General features: G+C 42.4%; 1 protein-coding gene across 6 annotated transcripts in view; it reads right to left on the reverse strand.

The window, feature by feature from the left end:
- LOC106599426 (ras GTPase-activating protein nGAP) overlaps positions 1-16,008 on the reverse strand; it is a 111,434-nt gene that overhangs the window by 69,442 nt on the left and 25,984 nt on the right. The window lies entirely within an intron of this gene.

Consider the following 16,008-nt stretch of genomic DNA (forward strand, 5'->3'; position numbering starts at 1 on the left):
ATTGTACTCAAAGCATGCGTGGCCCAACTGGCAAGTGTCTTCACTGACATTTTCACCCTCTCCCTGACCGAGTCTGAAATACCTACATGTTTCATGCAGACCACCATAGTCCCTGTGCCCAAGAACACCAAGGTAACATGCCTAAATGACTAACGCACCGTAGCACTCATGTCAGTAGCCATGAATTTCTTTAAAAGGCTGGTCATGTCTCACATCAACACCATCATCCCGAAAACCCTAGACCCACTCCAATTCACATAGTGCCCCAACAGATCCACAGTTTACGCAATCTCAATTGCACTCCACACTGCCCTTTCTCACCTGGACAAAAGGAACACCTATGTGAGAATGCTGTTCATTGACTACAGCTCAGTGTTCAACACCATAGTGCCCACAAAGCTCATCACTAAGCTAAGGATCCTTGAGTCTAAACACCTCCCTCTGCAACTGGATCTTGGACTTCCTGACAGGCCGCCACACTGATCCTCAACTCGGGGGGCCCCCACGACTGCGTGGCCAAGCACGACTCCAACACCATTATTAAGTTCGCTGACGACACAACGGTGGTAGGTTTGATCACCGACAACGATGAGACAGCCTATAGGGAGGAGGTCAGAAACCTGGCAGCATGGTGCAAGGAAAACAACCTCTCCTTCAACGTGAGCAAGACAAAGGAGATGATTATGGACTACAGGAAAATTAGGGCCGAACACACCCCCATTCACATCGACGGGGCTGTAGTGGAGTGGGGTCGACAGTTTCAAGTTCCTTGGTGTCCACATTAGCAACGAAACACACCAAGAAAGTCGTGAAGAGGGCACGACAATGCCTTTGCCCCCTAAGGAGACTTACAATATTTGGCATCGGTCCCCAAATCCCCCAAAAGTTTGACAGTTGCACCAGAGGACATCCTGACCGGTTGCATCACAGCTAGGTATGGCAACTGCATGGCATCTGACCCAAAGGCGCCACAGAGGATAGTGCGTATTGCCCAGTACATCACTGGGGCCAAGCTTCCTGCCATCCAGGACCTATATACCAGCTGGTGTCAGAGGAAGGCACAAAAAATTGTCAAAGACTCCAGTCACACAAGTCACAGACTGTTCTATCTGCTACTGCACGGCAAGCTGTACCAGAGCGCCATGTCTAGGTCCAAAAGGTTCCTTAACAGCTTCTACCCCCAAGCCATAAGACTGCTGAACAATTAATCAAAATGGCAGTCCGGACTATTGGCATTGACCCCACGTCTGGAGGAAACCTAGCACCATCCCTACGGTGAAGCATGGTGGCAGCATCATGCTGCGGGGATGTTTTTCAGCAGCAGGGACTGGGAGACAAGTCAAGATCGAGGGAAAGATGATCAGAGCAAAGTACAGAGAGATCCTTGATGAAAACCTGCCCCAGAGCGCTCAGGACCTCAGACTGGGGTGAAGGTTCACCTTTCAACAGGACAACGACCCTAAGCACACAGCCAAGACAACGCAGGAATGGCTTCGGGACAAGTCTCTAAATGTCCTTGAGTGACCCAGCCAGAGTCCGGACTTGAACCTGGTCGAACATCACTGCAGAGACCTGAAAATTGCTGTACAGCAATGCTCCCCATCCAACCTGACAGAGCTTGAGAGGATCTGCAGAGAAGAATGGGAGAATCTCCCCAAATACAGGTGTGCCAACCTTGTAGCGTCATACCCAAAAAGACTCAAGGCTGTAATCGCTGAAAAAAGGTGCTTCAACAAAGTACCCAGTAAAGGGTCTGAATACTTTTGTAAATGTGATATATTTCAGTGTTTTATTTCTAATACATTTTGCTAAAAATTCTAAACCTATTTTTGCTTTCTCAGTATGGGGTATTGTGTTTAGATAGTTTTTTCCCCTCGTCAATGTAATACATTTTAGATAAAGGCTATAACTAGGGATGCAAAGGGTTGGAAACTTTCCGGGAAATTTCTGGAAATTTTCTGTGGGAAGTTAAGCCCGGGAATTTTGCTTAAATTCATCAAAAAAAGTTAGCTTAAAAAACTGTGAACCTTTTTTGTGGGAAACACATAAGGGTATTGTGGCACATTTTGGTTAAACTAACCCCAATTCAATGGAATTGCAACCCTCTGCATGCACAGTGCATCCTTCATTCACATGTACAGCTGATTCTCAAGATCTTGCACACTAATGAGATGACATTGAGCCCACACCACGACACTGTCTGAGCCAAGGACTACATGCTTTCTAGTAAATTTTGATTACAATACTGGGTGGGGTGAATATATTTTATATGACATGCATGATTTTTTGTAAACTAGTAAATTGTAGCCTACAGCAAAGTGTGTTTAAATCATTTCTAACTTCTTAACAATTTCTGCTAGTTAGTTTTTGCTACCATGTGGGTTTAAGCTTGCTTGAGCCTGCTAACTGAGGAGTGTTAATTCACCTGTTTCCATACATATTACATTTTAAAACATTTATCTTACAAAGGAGTTGTTTACTGCTCAACTATTTTTCTGTACATCGAATTGTATTTATTTGTTTCCACATTTGTTTACAAGGGCATCATTTGATGTGTGGAGACATTTCACTGCAGCAAATGTAGAAGTAAAATGTGTGTACATTTGCAAATATTGTGCCAAAAAATTTGAAGAATGCAACAAGCAACCTCTGAAAAAAGTCCCTCTACTTCTATTTGAGGTGAAAATGATGAATCAGACACCTTATCGATAGTAACAGCTCATGGTCCTCCTGGAATCAGTAGTGTTTTTGACTCAATGGAGGAATGCAGTCAGAGAAATGCTGATGAATGTCTTGCTCGAGCTGTGTATGCAACTGGTTCACCTCTGATGCAATGAATATTAGAAGAGAGTTCTGAATGTTCTTTGCCCAGCATACACCCCTCCAACCAGACATGCTTTATCTACCAATTTGCTGGATGCAGAGTTCAACAGAGTTCAAAGGTAATGGTCAAGCAAATGATAGAGAAAGCAGACTATATTGCAATATACTCTGATGTGTGGTCGAATGTTCGTGGGCAAGGAATAATTAACTACATCATCTCCACCCCTCAAACACTATTCTACAAGAGCACAGACAAGGGACAACAGAAACACCGGAGCTGAAGGCAGTCATCAATGACCTTGGAGCACAGAAGGTATTTGCACTGGTGACATAAAGGCTGCTTGGTCTGAAGTGGAGGAGTCCTACCCTCACATCACACCCATTGGCTGTGCTGCACATGCAATGAATCTGCTCCTCAGGGACATCATGGCACTGAAAACAATGGATACACTCTATAAGAGAGCCAATGAAATGGTTAGGCATGTGAAGGGTCATCAAGTTATAGCAGCAATCTACCTCACCAAGCAAAGTGAGAAGAATAAGAGCACCACATTGAAGCTGCCCAGCAACACCTGTTGGGGTGGTGTTGTCATCCTGTTTGACAGTCTCCTGGAGGGGAAGGAGGCTCCAAGAAATGTCCATATCACAGTCTGCCGATATGAACAGCCCCATCAAGAGGATCCTCCTGGATGATGTATTTTGGGAGAGAGTGGTAAGCAGCCAGAAACCTATAGCAGTAGCCATTGCACAGATTGAGGGGGATCATGCAATCCTGTCTGATGTTCAGACTCTGCTTGCAGATGTAAGAGAAGAAATCCGAACTGCCCTGCCCACTTCACTGTTACTCCAAGCAGAGGAACTGCAGTTCTGAAAAACATCAAAAAGTGTGAAGATTTCTGCCTGAAGCCCATACACGCCGCAGCGTACATGTTGGACCTAAACTACGCTGGCAAGACCATCCTGTCTGGTGCAGAGATCAACAAAGCCTATGGTGTCATCTCCACCGTGTCTCGCCACCTTGGCCTGAATGAAGGAAATGTTCTTGACAGTCTGGCGAAGTAGACTTCCAAGCAAGGGATTTGGGATGGAATATGGCAGTCATGCCAACATACAGTTGAAGTCGAAAGTTTACATATACTTAGGTTGGAGTCATTAATAAAACTTGTTTTTCAACCACTCCACAAATTTCTTGTTAACAAACTATAGTTTTGGCAAGTCGGTTAGGACATCTACTTTGTGCATGACACAAGCAATATTTCCAACAATTGTTTACAGACAGATTATTTCACTGTATCACAATTCCAGTGGGTCAGAAGTTTACATACACTAAGTTGACTGTGCCTTTAAACAGCTTGGAAAATTCCAGAAAATTATCTCATGGCTTTAGAAACTTCTGATAGGCTAATTGACATCATTTGAGTCAATTGGAGGTGTACCTGTAGATGTATTTCAAGGCCTACCTTCAAACTCAGTGCCTCTTTGCTTGACATCATGGGAAAATCAAAAGAAATCAGCCAAGACCTCAGAAACAAATGGTAGACCTCCACAAGTCTGGTTCATCCTTGGGAGGAATTTCCAAACGCCTGAAGGTACCACTTTCATCTGTACAAACAATAGTACGCAAGTATAAACACCATGGGACCACGCAGTCGTCATACCGCTCAGGAAGGAGACACGTTCTGTCTCCTAGAGATGAACGCACTTTGGTGCGAAAAGTGCAAATCAATCCCAGAACAACAGCAAAAGACCTTGTGAAGATGCTGGAGGAAACAGGTACAAAAATATCAATATCCACAGTAAAACGAGTCCTATAGTCGACATAACCTGAAAGGCCTGCTCAGTAAGGAAGAAGCCACTGCTCCAAAACCTTCATAAAAAAGCCAGACTACAGTTTGCAGTTGCACATGGAGACAAAGATCATACTTTTTGGAGAAATGTCCTCTGGTCTGATTAAACAAAAATAGAACTGTTTGGCCATAATGACCATCGTTATGTTTGGAGGAAAAAGGCGGAGGCTTGCAAGCCGAAAAACACCATCCCAACCGTGAAGCAAGGGGGTGGCAGTATCATGTTGTGGGGGTCCTTTGCTGCAGGAGGGACTGGTGCATTTCACAAAATAGATGGCATCATGAGGATGGAAATGGATCTGGATATATTGAAGCAACATCTCAAGACATCAGTCAGGAAGTTAAAGCTTCGTCGCAAATGGGTCTTCCAAATGGACAATGACGCCAAGCATATTTCCAAAGTTGTGGCAAAATGGCTTAAGGGCAACAAAGTCAAGGTATTGAAGTGGCCATCACAAAGCCCGGACCTCAATCTTATAGAACATTTCTGGGCAGATCTGAAAAAGCGTGTGAGAGCAAGGAGGCCTACAAACCTGACTCAGATATACGAGCTTTGTCAGGAGGAATGGGCCAAAATTCACCCAACTTATTGTGGGAAGGTTGTGGAAGGCTACCTGAAACGTTTGACCAAAGTTAAACAATTTAAAGGCAATGCTACCAAATACTAATTGAATGCATGTAAACTTCTGACCCACTGGGAATATGATGAAAGAAATACAAGGTGAAAGAAATCATTCTCTACTATTATTCTGACATTTCATATTCCTAAAATAAAGTGGTGATTCTGACTGACCTAAAACAGGGATTTTTTACTAGGATTAAATGTCAGGAATTGTTAAAAACTGAGTTTAAATGTATGTAAACTTCAACTGTATCTCATCAGCCACCTGGTGGAAGGGACTTTGTGGATCTGAGGCTCTTTCCCCTGTTGACTCCATCCTCCTCCAAATCCCACCAACATCAGCCGCCTCAGAGCGCAACTGGTCCTTGTTTGGGAACACACACGCCAAAGCACGCTACAGGCTGACCTATACAAGGGTTGAAAATCGGTGGCCATCCGGGCATATTTAAGGATTTTAAGCCTGACAACGAGCCATCAACAAGGTTGGAAAGTGACAGTGAAGATGAGGCCTCAGAGTCTGATGTTCAACAGGTGGACATTCAGGAGGTCCAGGGAGAAGACATAGAAGCTTGAGATGAAGACAACCAAAGCTTTAGTTTCTAGACTATTATTTTACAGATGTATGTTGAAAAAGTTTGTGGGAAATGCGATGGATCATTGGGGATCATTCAATATTCCCTTTTTTTTTTGTTCAGTGAAATCGTCCCATGTGAAGATTCAACTCAATTAATTAAAGTTCAATTTGTAACAAAATATATTACCGTAATTTCCCGAACTATAAGCCGCAACTTTTTTCCCAGGCTTTGAACCTCGCGGCTTAAACAATGAAGTGGCTAATATATGGATTTTTCCCTCTTTCAATTTTTTTTCTCCAAAAAAACACATTCTGTGACGTGCTCAGTTTTTTGCCGTCATGAAGCTTTCATTAGACCAATGAAATTGCCGAACGGGTTAAGGTCAAACAACTATTTTTGGTTACCGTTTAGATTAAATCGAGCGCTCTCAAACTTCCCATCATTCTGATTACGGTAGTCATTTTGTCACCCTGATTCCTGGGGGCACAACAAAGTATTTGCAGCCACTCGACATCAGTGTAAATCGTGCATTTAAGGTGGTGCTCCGTGTTCAGCGGGAGGCTTGGATGACAAGTGGGGAGAAATCCTTCACTAAAACGGGCCGCATGCGAAGAGCAACTTATGGTCAAGTCTGCCAGTGGGTCCTGACAGCGTGGAGCATTGTCAAAAAATCCACTATCATCAACGGGTTTCGAAAGGCTGGACTGCTGCATGTTGAAGAGGGCTCAGCGGGGGATTTGCCTCCGGATGAAAGTGACGAGAGCGACAATGAAAATGATCCAATAGCAATTCTGAGGCTATTCAACTCCGACACCGAAGGAGATGGTTTCAGTGGTTTCAGTGCACAGGAGGAGGAAGATAGTGACCAATGACTTTCTTGGTAGGCTACTGTTTACTGCTAATTTTTTATTTTTTGTTACAAGCCGTGTTTCGTTAAAGCCTATTTATTTTTGTTACAAGCCGTGTTTCGTTAAAGCCTGTGTAAAGTTCATTTGTTTCAATGTACCGGTAGGCACCTGCGGCTTATAGACATGTGCAGCTTATTTATGTTCAAAATAATACTTTTTTTTTTAATTCAGTGGGTGCGGCTTATATTCAGGTGCGCTTAATAGTCCGTAAATTACGGTAATTGTTTTCTATTGGAAGGATTTAATCATTTGCAATTCTGTCTACTTATGATAAGGTAAAATGTTTTTGTTTCTGTCTCCATATATGGTAAATATATCCAATGCAAAAACATCTACATTTAAATGGTATTAATATTAATTTGTATCCATTTCCATTAATTCCCATACACATATATATATACACACACACACACACACACACACACATACATACACACATACACACATACATACATACATACATACATACATACATACATACATACATACATACATACATACATACATACATACATACATACATACATACATACATACATACATACACACATACACACATACATACATATATTTCTGTTAGTTCCCAAGGAAAGTTTCCACCTCTGAATATTCCCCAACATGTGCAACCCTAGCTATAACGTGAAACAAAATGTGGAAAAAGTCAAGGGGTCTGAATACTTTCCGAATGCACTGTATAAACACTTTTTATACAGGCAAAATACTGCAAATCCTATGTTAAAGCAGTACAACAAACTACACTGAACAAAAATAGGAAGGCAACATGCAACAACTTCAAATATTTGCCTCTGTTCATATAAGGAAATCAGTCAATTGATATAAATTCATTAGGCTCTAATCTATGGACTTCACATGACTGGGAATACAGAAATACATCTGTTGGTCACAGATACCTTAAAACAAAACAAAAAGTAGTGGCGTGGACTAGAAAAGCAGTCAGTATCTGGTGTGTGTCCACCATTTGCCTTATGCAGTATGACATATCCTTCACATAGAGTTGATCTGGCTGTTGATTGTGGCCTGTGGAATGTTGTCCCAATCCTCTTCAACGGCTGTGGGCAGTTGCTGCATATTTGCTGGAATGGAACACGCCGTTGTACACGTCGATCTATAGCATCCCAAACATGCTCAATGTGTGACATGTCTAGTGAGTATGCAGAACTAGGACATTTTCAGCTTTCAGGAATTGTGTACAGATCCTTGCGACATGGACCGTGCATTATCATGCTGAAACATGAGGTGATGGCGGAGGATGAATGGCACAACAATGGGCCTCAGGATCTAGTCATGGTATCTCTGTGCATTGAAAGTGCGATCGATAAAATGCAATTGTGTTCGTTGTGATCAGGACCCTGGTGAGAACGACGAGCGCGCAGGTGAGCTTCCCTGAGACGATTTCTTACAGTTTGTGCAGAAATTCTTTGGTTGTGCTAACCCACAGTTTCATCAACTGTCCGGCTGGCTGGTGTCAGATGATCCCGCATGTGACATAGCCAGATGTTGTTGAAAATTTCAGAGATCTTTTATTTCAGCTCGTGAAACATGAGACCAACACTTTACATGTTGTGTTTGTATTTTTGTTAAGTGTAAATAAGTTACATATACACAGGGAAGCCATTGTGTGACAGATGAAACTGTCCACTTAAAAAAAAGTAGTGGCCTACACCTTCAGTCCCTTAAAAATATAAAAAATGTTCTTATTAAAACACAGTGAAGTGTGACTAATTACACAAAAGCCCATCACATCAGTGATCAAGTTCTAATTTACCCCCTCCCACGTAACCACCCTCCCACGTAACCAAACCTATAAAATGGAGGGAACTAGGCTATCTGGCGCTAATGTTCCCTGATGGCTAATTTCAGGAAAAATAAATAGATTATTCTAATCTGTCAAACCACAGTTGTATGAGCATTGTCATTTCTACTCTTGAATTACAGTTGGCATAACTGCATGCGTGACCTAAGCATACACACTGCAGATGTGCTGTGAGGTGAAAATTATCAGGGACCATTTCCATTAATTTCAGCATGACAAATCACAGACTGCTCTGTTCTCATATATTGATGGGAAATCAAATACCATGGTACAGATCAGAAATGACCCAGCAATTTTCAAGCAAGATATTTTTTTTCCTTTTCATGTTGGTTGCCAGGAATGGGGGAGAAAAAAAAAAATATATATATATATATATATATATATATATTTTCAGAGACTCTGAATATTATACTTCATGCGATACTTTAGTTGGAAAATGCAATTAGCATAAATTAAAGAATGTTCACACACACTGCTCTTTGGTTAAGCATTACAGGATTCAAGTCAATTAAATGGTGAATATCTGCTCCTTTATCAGAAAGGCGGCCCAAAGGCAGATCCCTTACAAGCAATTAGAAGCAGACTCCTCCCCACAGGAAAAAAAAAGCAAGATATGAAAATGCACAATAGTACACACTTGTATTGCAGTAAATAATAGCAACAGAAACCTAAATAGGGCACTATAACTTGGTTCGAAGGCTCCAAGATATGGGAAAAATATTGTGACTGCGATTTGACTTGTAATATACTGTAGATCAAAACACTTGTGAGAACTGTTGGAATCATAGAAATATAATTATTTATTTTAAGAAGCAAAGAGGAAAGCTGCATTATTCTTGTTTGGAACAATCTGTTGACTGTATTTGACCTCAAAATTCAAAAAAGGCACTCGCACATCTGAGCTATCTTTGTTGCAGGTGCACGGTAACAGTTCAATAAGATGAGAAAAAAGAAGAAACCCGCACACTGCTCTTGCTAGTATCACTGCTCTTTAATAAGCTTCACGTGTGGGCCTTAATTAAGGCCTTTGTCAGAGCTATTGTGAGTTTCTTTTAAACTTAGCACCCTTATGTAGACATAGCTCCACGCACATCCGTTCAATGCGTCTAATGGGGTTGGAGTCGAGGGAAAATAAGTGTTACCAAATATAACAATGTGCATTTCATAAATATTCTAATAGTGTACATAAAACATATTAAACATCTGTAAAACCCCAATGAGGACATCGACCCATCAAGCAAGTTTTCATAAATCATTGGGTCCAGCGCAAGAAAAATAGAGTAATCATAAGTGGTGGCATTAATTTGACCTAACAACAGCATGCAAACTTATAGTGAATCTATGTAGTTTAACCCTCCTGTTATGTTGTGGGTCAATTTGACCAGTTGACCTCCCCTTTTCTCCATGAAATTAAATGACTTTTTTTCATTTAGGGTCATGAACCTAACTTCAAAATGTGAACATACTGATGGTAATATAGAATGGTCACCGTCACCACAAAGAAGTCAAGGTAGACTGTCAGCTTCCAATGTAATCAAAATTGTTCCAGGGCCTACTGATTTTCTCTGCCCCCCTTCGACAAGACAGTAAAAGCTGCACCACTTGTGTAGAATGCAATAAATACAACTGCAGAAAGCACACACACACGTACATTGTGTTCAACATGTGGAGAGAAAGACTGAAGGGAACATTTTGACCGATAGGGTCAAATCACACCTAATTGTTACTGGGAAATACAAAACAAATGCCTACTTGGGGAAACAGAAAACGATTGTTTGTGAGAAAGGAAATATGTTAAACAAATAGTTCTTAAATATAAAGTTTTTGAAATCAAATGTTCTTGTATTTCTTCTTCACAAAAGGTCGGACAAGACAAAAATCAAGTTGTGTTTGTTTTTACTTGATTCTTTGACTGCCTGTGTTTAAACTGTGTGGGTCTATCTGACCCATACCACAATGGACCTCATTTTTTCCCAGCAAAGCACAATGGTTAATAGTGGATTATTTTGCTTTTCATTCAGTCGTTTAGTAGCCTAGGCCTACTCCCGACCAAAGTCTTCACTGATAATCAATGTGATTTTGTTTCACTGAATCTCCACCTGTAGGCTATTTGCTTAATTGGTTTCTGGCTCGGCAAATAAGTGGAGGTGGTATTGCTCATATTTTTGTTTCCTCATCTATCACTGATCAGAAACATTTAGCATGGAAAAAATAATGTAGACTAAATCAAGAGTAGGACGATTTTTCTGCTCGATCAGTAGACAACTCCAAAAGCCCGCGGGAGATTGTGAAATATGAACAAGAGACTCAAATCCTTTAGAAAATAATAGCAATCCTATTTTCAATCGGTCAATTGGTGGATCAAAAAAGCTTGGACTTGGGTTCTGTTTAAAAATATCACTTTATTTTTAATATGACAGCGGTTCCACTTAAATACACACGATAACATACAGTACGCACTATACACACAGATTTTGTGTGGTAGATATGTGGTAGTAGAGTAGGGGTCTGAGGGCACACAATGCGTTGTGAAATCTGTAGCGAATGTATTGTAATGTTTTCAAATTGTACAATTGACTTAATTTTCCTGGACCACAGGAAGAGTAGCTGCTGCCTTGGTAGCAGCTAATGGGGATCCATAATACATAGAAATACACGCTCCCATGGCACAAGTTGTGTGGAAAAATATACTGCTCAAAAAAATAAAGGGAACACTTAAACAACACATCCTAGATCTGAATGAAAGAAATAATCTTATTAAATACTTTATTCTTTACATAGTTGAATGTGCTGACAACAAAATCACACAAAAATAATCAATGAAAATCCAATTTATCAACCCATGGAGGTCTGGATTTGGAGTCACACTCAAAATTAAAGTGGAAAACCACACTACAGGCTGATCCAACTTTGATGTAATGTCCTTAAAACAAGTCAAAATGAGGCTCAGTAGTGTGTGTGGCCTCCACGTGCCTGTATGACCTCCCTACAACGCCTGGGCATGCTCCTGATGAGGTGGCGGATGGTCTCCTGAGGGATCTCCTCCCAGACCTGGACTAAAGCATCCGCCAACTCCTGGACAGTCTGTGGTGCAACGTGGCGTTGGTGGATGGAGCGAGACATGATATCCCAGATGTGCTCAATTGGATTCAGGTCTGGGGAACGGGCGGGCCAGTCCATAGCATCAATGCCTTCCTCTTGCAGGAACTGCTGACATACTCCAGCCACATGAGGTCTAGCATTGTCTTGCATTAGGAGGAACCCAGGGCCAACCGCACCAGCATATGGTCTCACAAGGGGTCTGAGGATCTCATCTCGGTACCTAATGGCAGTCAGGCTACCTCTGGCGAGCACATGGAGGGCTGTGCGGCCCCCCCAAAGAAATGCCACCCCACACCATGACTGACCCACCGCCAAACCGGTCATGCTGGAGGATGTTGCAGGCAGCAGAACGTTCTCCACGTCGTCTCCAGACTCTGTCACGTCTGTCACGTGCTCAGTGTGAACCTGCTTTCATCTGTGAAGAGCACAGGGCGCCAGTGGCGAATTTGCCAATCTTGGTGTTCTCTGGCAAATGCTAAACGTCCTGCACGGTGTTGGGCTGTAAGCACAACCCCCACCTGTGGACGTCGGGCCCTCATACCACCCTCATGGAGTCTGTTTCTGACCGTTTGAGCAGACACATGCACATTTGTGGCCTGCTGGAGGTCATTTTGCAGGGCTCTGGCAGTGTTCCTCCTGCTCCTCCTTGCACAAAGGCGGAGGTAGCGGTCTTGCTGCTGGGTTGTTGCCCTCCTACGGTCTCCTCCACGTCTCCTGATGTAATGGCCTGTCTCCTGGTAGCGCCTCCATGCTCTGGACACTACGCTGACAGACACAGCAAACCTTCTTGCCACAGCTCGCATTGATGTGCCATCCTGGATGAGCTGCACTACCTGAGCCACTTGTGTGGGTTGTAGACTCTGTCTCATGCAACCACTAGAGTGAAAGCACCGCCAGCATTCAAAAGTGACCAAAACATCAGCCAGGAAGCATAGGAACTGAGAAGTGGTCTGTGGTCCCCACCTGCAGAACCACTCCTTTATTGGGGGTGTCTTGCTAATTGCCTATAATTTCCACCTGTTGTCTATTCCATTTGCACAACAGTATGTGAAATGTATTGTCAATCAGTGTTGCTTCCTAAGTGGACAGTTTGATTTCACAGAAGTGTGATTGACTTGGAGTTACATTGTGTTGTTTAAGTGTTCCCTTTATTTTTTTGAGCAGTGTATTATTTGCATTTTATTCTGTTATATTCTATTATAGTCTTAATTTAAAAGAATAACTATGGTCTGTTGACTGTGTTTGTTTAATTAACAAAGTAACAAACTATTGATTTCATTTGGATGGCGCAGCCATTGCTGCACAGACCAGTAACATAAAACTCTAAATATTCTATTCTATTGAAAATACATTTTTATTAATCTTATGTTTCTTAGGACCTGCCTAAACAAATTAATAATGGATTTATTTTTGATCGTGTATATTCTCCATGGGTTAATTAAAAATAGACGCCCACCCACATCTGCACACCACTACTATCACTTGTCCCCGGGCATGCTGGCATGCGCAAGGGAGGTATAAAAGGCGTATGCAGGCAAGAACATGGTAAACATGGGCCTGTTTGTAAGGGGGACATACAAATATTGCCCAATAGTATTTACGGTATTTTGCCTGTAAAAAAAACTATGTGAAAGAAGTACATACAGTGCATTCGGAAAGTATTCAGATCCCTTGACTTTTTCCACATTGCTATGTTACAGCCTTAATATAAAATTGATTAAACAATATTTTTAAAAATCCCTCAAATCTACACACTATCTCAATATCACATTTACATAAGTATTCAGACCCTTTACTCAGTACTTTGTTGAACTTTTGGCAGCGATTATAGCCTCGAGTCTTCTTGGGTATGATGCTACAAGCTTGGCACACCCGTTTTTGGGGAGGAGTTTCTCCCATTCTTCTCTGCATATCCTCTCAAGCTCTGTCAGGTTGGATGGGGAGCGTCACTGCACAGCTATTTTCAGGTCTCTCCAGAGATGTTCGATCGGGTTCAAGTCCGGGCTCTGGCTGGGCCACTCAAGGACATTCAGAAACTTGTCCCGAAGCCACTCCTGCATTGTCTTGGCTGTGTGCTTAGGGTCGTTGTCCTGTTGAAAGGTGAACCAACACCCCAGTCTGAGGTCCTGAGCGCTCTGGGCAGGTTTTCATCAAGGATCTCTGTATTTTGCTCCGTTCATCTCTCTCTCAAACCCGACTACTCTCCCAGTCCCTGCCGCTGAAAAACATGCCCACAGCATGATGCTGCCACCACCATGCTTCACCGTAGGGATGGTGCCAGCTTTCCACCAGACATGACGCCTGTCATTCAGGCCAAAGAGTTCGATGTTGGTTTCATCAGACCAGAGAATCTTGTTTCTTATGGCCTGAGAGTCCTTTAGTTGCCTTTTGGAAAACTCCAAGCGGGCTGTCATGTGCCTTTTACTGAGGATTGGCCTCCACCAGGCCACTCTACCATAAAAGCCTGATTGGTGGAGTGCTGCAGAGATGGCTGTTCTTCTGGAAGGTTATCCCATCGCCACAGAAGAACTCTGGAGCTCTGTCAGAGTGACCATCGGGTTCTTGGTCACCTGCATGACCAAGGCCCTTCTCCCCCGATTGCTCAGTTTGGCCGGGTGACCAGCTCTAGGAAGAGTCTTGGTGGTTCCAACTTTTTCCATTTAAGAATGATAGAGGCCACTGTGTTCTTGGGGAACTTCAATGCTGCAGAGATTTGTTGGTATCCTTCCCCAGATCTGTGCCTCAACACAATCCTCTCTCTGAGCTCTACGGACAATTCCTTCGACCTCATGGCTTGGTTTTTGCTCTGACAGCTGTAAGACCATAGTATATATTATTATGCCTCAAGTCCAATCAATTTATCACAGATTGCCTCCAATCAAGTTGTAGAAACATTAGGGATGATCAATGGAAACAGGATGCAGCTGAGCTCAATTTTGAGTCTCAAAGCAAAGGGTTTGAATACGTATGTACAGTTGAAGTCGGAAGTTTACATACACTTAGGTTGGAGTCATTAAAACTCGTTCTTCAACCACTTCAAATTTCTCCTCTTTGCTTGACATCATGGGTAAATCAAAAGAAATCAGCCAAGACCTAAAAAAAAAAAAATCGTAGACCTCCACAAGTCTGGTTCATCCTTGGGAGCAATTTCCAAACGCCTGAAGGTACCACGTTCTGCTGTACAAACAATAGTACGCAAGTACAAACACCATGGGACCACGTAGCCGTCATACCGCTCAGGAAGGAGACACGTTCTGTCTCCAAGAGATGAACGTATTTTGGTGAGAAAAGTGCAGATCAATCCCAGAACAGCAGCAAAGGCCCTTGTGAAGATGCTGGAGGAAACGGGTACAAAAATATCAATATCCATAGTAAAACGAGTCCTATATCGACATAACCTGAAAGGCCGCTCAGCAAGAAAGAAGCCACTGCTGCAAAACCTCCAAAAAAGGCAGACTACGGTTTGCAACTGCACATGGGGACAAAGATCATACTTTTTGGAAAAATGTCCTCTGGTCTGATTAAACAAAAATAGAACTGTTTGGCCATAATGACCATTGTTATGTTTGGAGGAAAAAGGGGGACGCTTGCAAGCCGAAGAACACCATCCCAACCGTGAAGCATCATGTTGTGGGGGTGCTTTGCTGCAGGAGGGACTGGTGCACTTCACAAAATAGATGGCATCATGAGGGAGGAAAAGTATGTGGATATATTGAAGCAACATCTCAAGACATCAGTCAGGAAGTTAAAGCTTGGTTGCAAATGGGTCTTCCAAATGGACAATGATCCCAAATCATACTTCCAAAGTTGTGGCAAAATGGCTCAAGGACAACAAAGTCAAGGTATTGAAGTGGCCATCACAAAGCCCTGACCTCAGTCCTATAGAAAATTTGTGGGCAGAAGTGAAAAGGCGTGTGCGAGCAAGGAGGCCTACAAACCTGACTCAGTTACACCAGCTCTGTCAGGAGGAATGGGACAAAGTTCACCCAACTTATTGTGGGAAGCTTGTGGAAGACTACCCGAAACGTTTGACCCAAGTTAAACAATTTAAAGGCAATGCTACCAAATACTAATTGAGTGCATGTAAACTTCTGACCCACTGGGAATGTGATGAAATAAATAAAAGCTGAAATAAATCACTCTCTCCTATTATTCTGACATTTTCACATTCTTAAAGTAAAGTGGTGATCCTAACTGACCCAAGACAGGGAATTTCTACTAAGATTAAATGTCAGGAATTGTGAAAAACTGAGTTTAAATGTATTTGGCTAAGGTGTAAACTTCCGAATTCAACTGT

This window comes from Salmo salar, chromosome 03, assembly GCF_965601325.2.
Source record: "Salmo salar chromosome 03, fSalSal1, whole genome shotgun sequence".
Taxonomy (NCBI): Eukaryota; Metazoa; Chordata; class Actinopteri; order Salmoniformes; family Salmonidae; genus Salmo; species Salmo salar.